At 37.9% G+C, this 12,306-nt stretch overlaps 2 non-coding genes across 2 annotated transcripts; both read left to right on the forward strand.

The window, feature by feature from the left end:
- Positions 1-2,311: 2,311 nt before the first annotated feature.
- Positions 2,312-2,384, forward strand: trnav-uac (transfer RNA valine (anticodon UAC)). The gene has a single exon. It is a non-coding gene; the product is annotated as a tRNA-Val (tRNA).
- Positions 2,385-7,285: 4,901 nt separating this feature from the next.
- On the forward strand, positions 7,286-7,358 carry trnav-uac (transfer RNA valine (anticodon UAC)). Its single transcript has one exon. It is a non-coding gene; the product is annotated as a tRNA-Val (tRNA).
- Positions 7,359-12,306: the final 4,948 nt, after the last annotated feature.

Raw genomic sequence — 12,306 nt, forward strand, 5'->3', positions numbered from 1 at the left:
GTGCATTCTTTCATAAATGCCTTATTTTCGAAATTCAAATACATGCAGTGAATATCAGTCAAATTTGGTTTAGTCCTTGCAAAAATCACATGCAGCAGTTTCTGTAGTGTAGTGGTTATCACGTTCGCTTAACACGTGAAAGGTCCCCGGTTCGAAACCGGGTGGAAACAGTGCTCTTTGAACACATTCAGTAAGAACTGTATTTATAACAGTGAATAGTTGCTTTCATAAATGCCTTATTTTGGAAATTCAAAGACATGCAGTGAATATCAGTAAAATTTGGTTTAGTCCTTGCAAAAATCACATGCAGCAGTTTCTGTAGTGTAGTGGTTATCACGTTCGCTTAACATGCGAAAGGTCCCCGGTTCGAAACCGGTTGGAAACAGTGCATTCTTTCATAAATGCCTTATTTTCGAAATTCAAATACATGCAGTGAATATCAGTAAAATTTGGTTTAGTCCTTGCAAAAATCACATGCAGCAGTTTCTGTAGTGTAGTGGTTATCACTTTCGCTTAACACGCGAAAGGTCCCCGGTTCGAAAACGGGTGGAAACAGTGCTCTTTGACACATTCAGTGAGAACTGTATTTATAACAGTGAATAGTTGCTTTCATCAATACCTTATTTTGGAAATTCAAATAAATGATGTGAATATCAGTAAAATTTGGTTTAGTCCTTGCAAAAACCACATGAAGCAGTTTCTGTAGTGTAGTGGTTATCACATTCGCTTCACACGCGAAAGGTCCCCGGTTCGAAACCGGGTGGAAACAGTGCTCTTTGACACAATCAGTAAGAACTGTATTTATAACAGATAATATTATTTTGGAAATTCAAATACATGCAGTGAATAGCAGTAAAATTTGGTTTAGTCCTTGCAAAAATCACATGCGGCAGTTTCTGTAGTGTAGTGGTTATCACGTTCGCTTTACATGCGAAAGGTCCCCGGTTCGAAACCGGGTGGAAACAATGCTCTTTGACACATTCAGTAAGAACTGTATTTATAACAGTGAATAGTTGCTTTCATAAATGCCTTATTTTGGAAATTCAAAGACATGCAGTGAATATCAGTAAAATTTGGTTTAGTCCTTGCAAAAACCACATGAAGCAGTTTCTGTAGTGTAGTGGTTATCACATTCGCTTCACACGCGAAAGGTCCCCGGTTCGAAACCGGGTGGAAACAGTGCTCTTTGACACATTCAGTAAGAACTGTATTTATAACAGATAATAATATTATGGAAATTCAAATACATGCAGTGAATATCAGTAAAATTTGGTTTAGTCCTTGCAAAAACCACACGAAGCAGTTTCTGTAGTGTAGTGGTTATCACATTCGCTTCACACGCGAAAGGTCCCCGGTTCGAAACCGGGTGGAAACAGTGCTCTTTGACACATTCAGTAAGAACTGTATTTATAACAGTGAATAGTTGCTTTCATAAATGCCTTATTTTGGAAATTCAAATAAATGATGTGAATATCAGTAAAATTTGGTTTAGTCCTTGCAAAAATCACATGCGGCAGTTTCTGTAGTGTAGTGGTTATCACGTTCGCTTAACACGCGAAAGGTCCCTGGTTTGAAACCGGGTGGTAAAAGTGCTTTCTTTCATAAATGTCTTATATTGGAAATTCAAATACATGCAGTGAATATCAGTAAAATTTGGTTTAGTCCTTGCAAAAACCACATGCAGCGATTTCTGTAATGTAGTGATTATCACATTCGCTTCACACGCGAAAGGTCCCCGGTTCGAAACCTGGGTGGAAACAGTGCCCTTTGACACATTCAGTAAGAACTGTATTTATAACAGTGAATAGTTGCTTTCATAAATGCCTTATTTTGGAAATTCAAATAAATGATGTGAATATCAGTAAAATTTGGTTTAGTCCTTGCAAAAATCACATGCGGCAGTTTCTGTAGTGTAGTGGTTATCACGTTCGCTTTACACGCGAAAGGTCCCCGGTTCGAAACCGTGTGGAAACAATGCTCTTTGACACATTCAGTAAGAACTGTATTTATAACAGTGAATAGTTGCTTTCATAAATGCCTTATTTTGGAAATTCAAAGACATGCAGTGAATATCAGTAAAATTTGGTTTAGTCCTTGCAAAAACCACATCAAGCAGTTTCTGTAGTGTAGTGGTTATCACATTCGCTTCACACGCGAAAGGTCCCCGGTTCGAAACCGGGTGGAAACAGTGCTCTTTGACACATTCAGTAAGAACTGTATTTATAACAGATAATAATATTTTGGAAATTCAAATACATGCAGTGAATAGCAGTAAAATTTGGTTTAGTCCTTGCAAAAATCACATGCGGCAGTTTCTGTAGTGTAGTGGTTATCACGTTCGCTTTACACGCGAAAGGTCCCCGGTTCGAAACCGGGTGGAAACAGTGCTCTTTGACACATTCAGTAAGAACTGTATTTATAACAGTGAATAGTTGCTTTCATAAATGCCTTATTTTGGAAATTCAAATAAATGATGTGAATATCAGTAAAATTTGGTTTAGTCCTTGCAAAAATCACATGCGGCAGTTTCTGTAGTGTAGTGGTTATCACGTTCGCTTAACACGCGAAAGGTCCCTGGTTTGAAACCGGGTGGTAAAAGTGCTTTCTTTCATAAATGCCTTATATTGGAAATTCAAATACATGCAGTGAATATCAGTAAAATTTGGTTTAGTCCTTGCAAAAACCACATGCAGCGATTTCTGTAATGTAGTGATTATCACATTCGCTTCACACGCGAAAGGTCCCCGGTTCGAAACCTGGGTGGAAACAGTGCTCTTTGACACATTCAGTAAGAACTGTATTTATAACAGTGAATAGTTGCTTTCATAAATGCCTTATTTTGGAAATTCAAATAAATGATGTGAATATCAGTAAAATTTGGTTTAGTCCTTGCAAAAATCACATGCGGCAGTTTCTGTAGTGTAGTGGTTATCACGTTCGCTTTACACGCGAAAGGTCCCCGGTTCGAAACCGTGTGGAAACAATGCTCTTTGACACATTCAGTAAGAACTGTATTTATAACAGTGAATAGTTGCTTTCATAAATGCCTTATTTTGGAAATTCAAAGACATGCAGTGAATATCAGTAAAATTTGGTTTAGTCCTTGCAAAAACCACATCAAGCAGTTTCTGTAGTGTAGTGGTTATCACATTCGCTTCACACGCGAAAGGTCCCCGGTTCGAAACCGGGTGGAAACAGTGCTCTTTGACACATTCAGTAAGAACTGTATTTATAACAGATAATAATATTTTGGAAATTCAAATACATGCAGTGAATAGCAGTAAAATTTGGTTTAGTCCTTGCAAAAATCACATGCGGCAGTTTCTGTAGTGTAGTGGTTATCACGTTCGCTTTACACGCGAAAGGTCCCCGGTTCGAAACCGTGTGGAAACAGTGCTCTTTGACACATTCAGTAAGAACTGTATTTATAACAGTGAATAGTTGCTTTCATAAATGCCTTATTTTGGAAATTCAAATAAATGATGTGAATATCAGTAAAATTTGGTTTAGTCCTTGCAAAAATCACATGCGGCAGTTTCTGTAGTGTAGTGGTTATCACGTTCGCTTTACACGAAAGGTCCCCGGTTCGAAACCGTGTGGAAACAATGCTCTTTGACACATTCAGTAAGAACTGTATTTATAACAGTGAATAGTTGCTTTCATAAATGCCTTATTTTGGAAATTCAAAGACATGCAGTGAATATCAGTAAAATTTGGTTTAGTCCTTGATAAAAACCACATGAAGCAGTTTCTGTAGTGTAGTGGTTATCACATTCGCTTAACACGCGAAAGGTCCCCGGTTCGAAACCGGGTGGAAACAGTGCTCTTTGACACATTCAGTAAGAACTGTGTTTATAACAGATAATAATATTTTGGAAATTCAAATACATGCAGTGAATATCAGTAAAATTTGGTTTAGTCCTTGCAAAAACCTCATGCAGCGATTTCTGTAGTGTAGTGGTTATCACATTTGCTTCACACGCTAAAGGTCCCCGGTTCGAAACCGGGTGGAAACAGTGCTCTTTGACACATTCAGTAAGAACTGTATTTATAACAGAGAATAATAATATTTTGGAAATTCAAATACATGCAGTGAATAGCAGTAAAATTTGGTTTAGTCCTTGCAAAAATCACATGCGGCAGTTTCTGTAGTGTAGTGGTTATCACGTTTGCTTTACACGCGAAAGGTCCCCGGTTCGAAACCGGGTGGAAACAGTGCATTCTTTCATAAATGCCTTATTTTGGAAATTCAAAGACATGCAGTGAATATCAGTAAAATTTGGTTTAGTCCTTGCAAAAACCACATGCAGTAGTTTCTGTAGTGTATTGGTTATCACATTCGCTTTACATGCGAAAGGTCCCCGGTTCGAAACTTGGTGGAAACAGTGCTCTTTGACACATTCAGTAAGAACTGCATTTATAACAGTGAATAGTTGCTTTCATAAATGCCTTATTTTGGAAATTCAAATAAATGATGTGAATATCAGTAAAATTTGGTTTAGTCCTTGCAAAAACCACATGCAGCAGTTTCTGTAGTGTAGTGGTTATCACATTCGCTTCACACGCGAAAGGTCCCCGGGTGGAAACAGTGCTCTTTGACACATTCAGTAATAACTGTATTTATAACAGTGAATAGTTGCTTTCATAAATGCCTTATTTTGGAAATTCAAAGACATGCAGTGAATATCAGTAAAATTTGGTTTAGTCCTTGCAAAAATCACATGCAGCAGTTTCTGTAGTGTAGTGGTTATCACGTTCGCTTAACACGCAAAAGGTCCCTGGTTTGAAACCGGGTGGAAAAAGTGCTTTCTTTCATAAATGCCTTATTTTGGAAATTCAAATACATGCAGTGAATATCAGTAAAATTTGGTTTAGTCCTTGCAAAAACCACATGAAGCAGTTTCTGTAGTGTAGTGGTTATCACGTTTGCTTTACACGCGAAAGGTCCCCGGTTCGAAACCGGGTGGAAACAGTGCTCTTTGACACATTCAGTAAGAACTGTATTTATAACAGTGAATAGTTGCTTTCATAAATGCCTTATTTTGGAAATTCAAAGACATGCAGTGAATATCAGTAAAATTTGGTTTAGTCCTTGCAAAAATCACATGCAGCAGTTTCTGTAGTGTAGTGGTTATCACGTTCGCTTCACACGCGAAAGGTCCCTGGTTTGAAACCGGGTGGAAAAAGTGCTTTCTTTCATAAATGCCTTATATTGGAAATTCAAATACATGCAGTAAATATCAGTAAAATTTGGTTTAGTCCTTGCAAAAACCAAATGCAGCGATTTCTGTAGTGTAGTGGTTATCACATTCGCTTCACACGCAAAAGGTCCCCGGTTCGAAACCGGGTGGAAACAGTGCTCTTTGACACATTCAGTAAGAACTGTATTTATAACAGTGAATAGTTGCTTTCATAAATGCCTTATTTTGGAAAGTCAAATAAATGATGTGAATATCAGTAAAATTTGGTTTAGTCCTTGCAAAAACCACATGCAGCAGTTTCTGTAGTGTAGTGGTTATCACGTTTGCTTAACACGCGAAAGGTCCCCGGTTCAAAAACGGGTGGAAACAGTGCTCTTTGACAAATTCAGTAAGAACAGTATTTATAACAGTGAATAGTTGCTTTCATAAATGCCTTATTTTGGAAATTCAAAGACATGCAGTGAATATCAGTAAAATTTGGTTTAGACCTTGCAAAAACTACATGCAGCAGTTTCTGTAGTGTAGTGGTTATCACATTTGCTTCACACGCGAAAGGTCCTCGGTTCAAAACAGGGTGGAAACAGTGCTCTTTGACAAATTCAGTAAGAACTGTATTTATAACAGTGAATAGTTGCTTTCATAAATGCCTTATTTTGGAAATTCAAAGACATGCAGTGAATATCAGTAAAATTTGGTTTAGTCCTTGCAAAAATCACATGCAGCAGTTTCTGTAGTGAAGTGGTTATCACGTTCGCTTAACACGCGAAAGGTCCCTGGTTTGAAACCGGGTGGAAACAGTGCTTTCTTTCATAAATGCCTTATTTTGGAAATTCAAATACCTTGCAAAAACCACATGCAGCGATTTCTGTAATGTAGTGGTTATCACATTCGCTTCACACGCGAAAGGTCCCCGGTTCGAAACCGGGTGGAAACAGTGCTCTTTGACACATTCAGTAAGAACTGTATTTATAACAGATAATAATATTTTGGAAATTCAAATACATGCAGTGAATAGCAGTAAAATTTGGTTTAGTACTTGCAAAAATCACATGCGGCAGTTTCTGTAGTGTAGTGGTTATCACGTTGGCTTTACAAGCGAAAGGTCCCCGGTTCGAAACCGGGTGGAAACAGTGCATTCTTTCATAAATGCCTTATTTTCGAAATTCAAATACATGCAGTGAATATCAGTCAAATTTGGTTTAGTCCTTGCAAAAATCACATGCAGCAGTTTCTGTAGTGTAGTGGTTATCACGTTCGCTTAACACGTGAAAGGTCCCCGGTTTGAAACCGGGTGGAAACAGTGCTCTTTGAACACATTCAGTAAGAACTGTATTTATAACAGTGAATAGTTGCTTTCATAAATGCCTTATTTTGGAAATTCAAAGACATGCAGTGAATATCAGAAAAATTTGGTTTAGTCCTTGCAAAAATCACATGCAGCAGTTTCTGTAGTGTAGTGGTTATCACGTTCGCTTAACACGCGAAAGGTCCCCGGTTCGAAAACGGGTGGAAACAGTGCTCTTTGACACATTCAGTAAGAACTGTATTTATAACAGTGAATAGTTGCTTTCATAAATGCCTTATTTTGGAAATTCAAAGACATGCAGTGAATATCAGAAAAATTTGGTTTAGTCCTTGCAAAAATCACATGCAGCAGTTTCTGTAGTGTAGTGGTTATCACGTTCGCTTAACACGCGAAAGGTCCCCGGTTCGAAAACGGGTGGAAACAGTGCTCTTTGACACATTCAGTAAGAACTGTATTTATAACAGTGAATAGTTGCTTTCATAAATGCCTTATTTTGGAAATTCAAATAAATGATGTGAATATCAGTAAAATTTGGTTTAGTACTTGAAAAAACCACATGCAGCAGTTTCTGTAGTGTAGTGGTTATCACATTCGCTTCACACGCGAAAGGTCCCCGGTTCGAAACCGGGTGGAAACAGTGCTCTTTGACACATTCAGTAAGAACTGTATTTATAACAGTGAATAGTTGCTTTCATAAATGCCTTATTTTGGAAATTCAAATACATGCAGTGAATAGCAGTAAAATTTGGTTTAGTCCTTGCAAAAATCACATGCGGCAGTTTCTGTAGTGTAGTGGTTATCACGTTCGCTTTACACGCGAAAGGTCCCCGGTTCGAAACCGGGTGGAAACAGTGCTCTTTGACACATTCAGTAAGAACTGTATTTATAACAGTGAATAGTTGCTTTCATAAATGCCTTATTATGGAAATTCAAATAAATGATGTGAATATCAGTAAAATTTGGTTTAGTCCTTGCAAAAATCACATGCGGCAGTTTCTGTAGTGTAGTGGTTATCACGTTCGCTTAACACGCGAAAGGTCCCTGGTTTGAAACCGGGTGGTAAAAGTGCTTTCTTTCATAAATGCCTTATATTGGAAATTCAAATACATGCAGTGAATATCAGTAAAATTTGGTTTAGTCCTTGCAAAAACCACATGCAGCGATTTCTGTAATGTAGTGATTATCACATTCGCTTCACACGCGAAAGGTCCCCGGTTCGAAACCTGGGTGGAAACAGTGCTCTTTGACACATTCAGTAAGAACTGTATTTATAACAGTGAATAGTTGCTTTCATAAATGCCTTATTTTGGAAATTCAAATAAATGATGTGAATATCAGTAAAATTTGGTTTAGTCCTTGCAAAAATCACATGCGGCAGTTTCTGTAGTGTAGTGGTTATCACGTTCGCTTTACACGAAAGGTCCCCGGTTCGAAACCGTGTGGAAACAATGCTCTTTGACACATTCAGTAAGAACTGTATTTATAACAGTGAATAGTTGCTTTCATAAATGCCTTATTTTGGAAATTCAAAGACATGCAGTGAATATCAGTAAAATTTGGTTTAGTCCTTGATAAAAACCACATGAAGCAGTTTCTGTAGTGTAGTGGTTATCACATTCGCTTAACACGCGAAAGGTCCCCGGTTCGAAACCGGGTGGAAACAGTGCTCTTTGACACATTCAGTAAGAACTGTGTTTATAACAGATAATAATATTTTGGAAATTCAAATACATGCAGTGAATATCAGTAAAATTTGGTTTAGTCCTTGCAAAAACCACATGCAGCGATTTCTGTAGTGTAGTGGTTATCACATTTGCTTCACACGCTAAAGGTCCCCGGTTCGAAACCGGGTGGAAACAGTGCTCTTTGACACATTCAGTAAGAACTGTATTTATAACAGAGAATAATAATATTTTGGAAATTCAAATACATGCAGTGAATAGCAGTAAAATTTGGTTTAGTCCTTGCAAAAATCACATGCGGCAGTTTCTGTAGTGTAGTGGTTATCACGTTTGCTTTACACGCGAAAGGTCCCCGGTTCGAAACCGGGTGGAAACAGTGAATTCTTTCATAAATGCCTTATTTTGGAAATTCAAAGACATGCAGTGAATATCAGTAAAATTTGGTTTAGTCCTTGCAAAAACCACATGCAGTAGTTTCTGTAGTGTATTGGTTATCACATTCGCTTTACATGCGAAAGGTCCCCGGTTCGAAACTTGGTGGAAACAGTGCTCTTTGACACATTCAGTAAGAACTGCATTTATAACAGTGAATAGTTGCTTTCATAAATGCCTTATTTTGGAAATTCAAATAAATGATGTGAATATCAGTAAAATTTGGTTTAGTCCTTGCAAAAACCACATGCAGCAGTTTCTGTAGTGTAGTGGTTATCACATTCGCTTCACACGCGAAAGGTCCCCGGGTGGAAACAGTGCTCTTTGACACATTCAGTAATAACTGTATTTATAACAGTGAATAGTTGCTTTCATAAATGCCTTATTTTGGAAATTCAAAGACATGCAGTGAATATCAGTAAAATTTGGTTTAGTCCTTGCAAAAATCACATGCAGCAGTTTCTGTAGTGTAGTGGTTATCACGTTCGCTTAACACGCAAAAGGTCCCTGGTTTGAAACCGGGTGGAAAAAGTGCTTTCTTTCATAAATGCCTTATTTTGGAAATTCAAATACATGCAGTGAATATCAGTAAAATTTGGTTTAGTCCTTGCAAAAACCACATGAAGCAGTTTCTGTAGTGTAGTGGTTATCACGTTTGCTTTACACGCGAAAGGTCCCCGGTTCGAAACCGGGTGGAAACAGTGCTCCTTGACACATTCAGTAAGAACTGTATTTATAACAGTGAATAGTTGCTTTCATAAATGCCTTATTTTGGAAATTCAAAGACATGCAGTGAATATCAGTAAAATTTGGTTTAGTCCTTGCAAAAATCACATGCAGCAGTTTCTGTAGTGTAGTGGTTATCACGTTCGCTTAACACGCGAAAGGTCCCTGGTTTGAAACCGGGTGGAAAAAGTGCTTTCTTTCATAAATGCCTTATATTGGAAATTCAAATACATGCAGTAAATATCAGTAAAATTTGGTTTAGTCCTTGCAAAAACCAAATGCAGCGATTTCTGTAGTGTAGTGGTTATCACATTCGCTTCACACGCAAAAGGTCCCCGGTTCGAAACCGGGTGGAAACAGTGCTCTTTGACACATTCAGTAAGAACTGTATTTATAACAGTGAATAGTTGCTTTCATAAATGCCTTATTTTGGAAAGTCAAATAAATGATGTGAATATCAGTAAAATTTGGTTTAGTCCTTGCAAAAACCACATGCAGCAGTTTCTGTAGTGTAGTGGTTATCACGTTCGCTTAACACGCGAAAGGTCCCCGGTTCAAAAACGGGTGGAAACAGTGCTCTTTGACAAATTCAGTAAGAACAGTATTTATAACAGTGAATAGTTGCTTTCATAAATGCCTTATTTTGGAAATTCAAAGACATGCAGTGAATATCAGTAAAATTTGGTTTAGACCTTGCAAAAACTACATGCAGCAGTTTCTGTAGTGTAGTGGTTATCACATTTGCTTCACACGCGAAAGGTCCTCGGTTCAAAACAGGGTGGAAACAGTGCTCTTTGACAAATTCAGTAAGAACTGTATTTATAACAGTGAATAGTTGCTTTCATAAATGCCTTATTTTGGAAATTCAAAGACATGCAGTGAATATCAGTAAAATTTGGTTTAGTCCTTGCAAAAATCACATGCAGCAGTTTCTGTAGTGAAGTGGTTATCACGTTCGCTTAACACGCGAAAGGTCCCTGGTTTGAAACCGGGTGGAAAAAGTGCTTTCTTTCATAAATGCCTTATTTTGGAAATTCAAATACCTTGCAAAAACCACATGCAGCGATTTCTGTAATGTAGTGGTTATCACATTCGCTTCACACGCGAAAGGTCCCCGGTTCGAAACCGGGTGGAAACAGTGCTCTTTGACACATTCAGTAAGAACTGTATTTATAACAGATAATAATATTTTGGAAATTCAAATACATGCAGTGAATAGCAGTAAAATTTGGTTTAGTACTTGCAAAAATCACATGCGGCAGTTTCTGTAGTGTAGTGGTTATCACGTTGGCTTTACAAGCGAAAGGTCCCCGGTTCGAAACCGGGTGAAAACAGTGCTCTTTGACACATTCAGTAACAACTGTATTTATAACAGTGAATAGTTGCTTTCATAAATGCCTTATTTTGGAAATTCAAAGACATGCAGTGAATATCAGTAAAATTTGGTTTAGTCCTTGCAAAAATCACATGCAGCAGTTTCTGTAGTGTAGTGGTTATCACGTTCGCTTAACATGCGAAAGGTCCCCGGTTCGAAACCGGGTGGAAACAGTGCATTCTTTCATAAATGCCTTATTTTCGAAATTCAAATACATGCAGTGAATATCAGTCAAATTTGGTTTAGTCCTTGCAAAAATCACATGCAGCAGTTTCTGTAGTGTAGTGGTTATCACGTTCGCTTAACACGTGAAAGGTCCCCGGTTCGAAACCGGGTGGAAACAGTGCTCTTTGAACACATTCAGTAAGAACTGTATTTATAACAGTGAATAGTTGCTTTCATAAATGCCTTATTTTGGAAATTCAAAGACATGCAGTGAATATCAGAAAAATTTGGTTTAGTCCTTGCAAAAATCACATGCAGCAGTTTCTGTAGTGTAGTGGTTATCACGTTCGCTTAACACGCGAAAGGTCCCTGGTTCGAAAACGGGTGGAAACAGTGCTCTTTGACACATTCAGTAAGAACTGTATTTATAACAGTGAATAGTTGCTTTCATAAATGCCTTATTTTGGAAATTCAAATAAATGATGTGAATATCAGTAAAATTTGGTTTAGTACTTGAAAAAACCGCATGCAGCAGTTTCTGTAGTGTAGTGGTTATCACATTCGCTTCACACGCGAAAGGTCCCCGGTTCGAAACCGGGTGGAAACAGTGCTCTTTGACACATTCAGTAAGAACTGTATTTATAACAGTGAATAGTTGCTTTCATAAATGCCTTATTTTGGAAATTCAAATAAATGATGTGAATATCAGTAAAATTTGGTTTAGTCCTTGCAAAAATCACATGCGGCAGTTTCTGTAGTGTAGTGGTTATCACGTTCGCTTAACACGCGAAAGGTCCCTGGTTTGAAACCGGGTGGAAAAAGTGCCTTCTTTCATAAATGCCTTATATTGGAAATTCAAATACATGCAGTGAATATCAGTAAAATTTGGTTTAGTCCTTGCAAAAACCACATGCAGCGATTTCTGTAATGTAGTGATTATCACATTCGCTTCACACGCGAAAGGTCCCCGGTTCGAAACCTGGGTGGAAACAGTGCTCTTTGACACATTCAGTAAGAACTGTATTTATAACAGTGAATAGTTGCTTTCATAAATGCCTTATTTTGGAAATTCAAATAAATGATGTGAATATCAGTAAAATTTTGTTTAGTCCTTGCAAAAATCACATGCGGCAGTTTCTGTAGTGCAGTGGTTATCACGTTCGCTTTACACGCGAAAGGTCCCCGGTTCGAAACCGTGTGGAAACAATGCTCTTTGACACATTCAGTAAGAACTGTATTTATAACAGTGAATAGTTGCTTTCATAAATGCCTTATTTTGGAAATTCAAAGACATGCAGTGAATATCAGTAAAATTTGGTTTAGTCCTTGCAAAAACCACATGAAGCAGTTTCTGTAGTGTAGTGGTTATCACATTCGCTTCACACGCGAAAGGTCCCCGGTTCGAAACCGGGTGGAAAC

The sequence above is a fragment of the Salvelinus alpinus genome, chromosome 3, assembly GCF_045679555.1.
Source record: "Salvelinus alpinus chromosome 3, SLU_Salpinus.1, whole genome shotgun sequence".
Classification (NCBI taxonomy): Eukaryota; Metazoa; Chordata; class Actinopteri; order Salmoniformes; family Salmonidae; genus Salvelinus; species Salvelinus alpinus.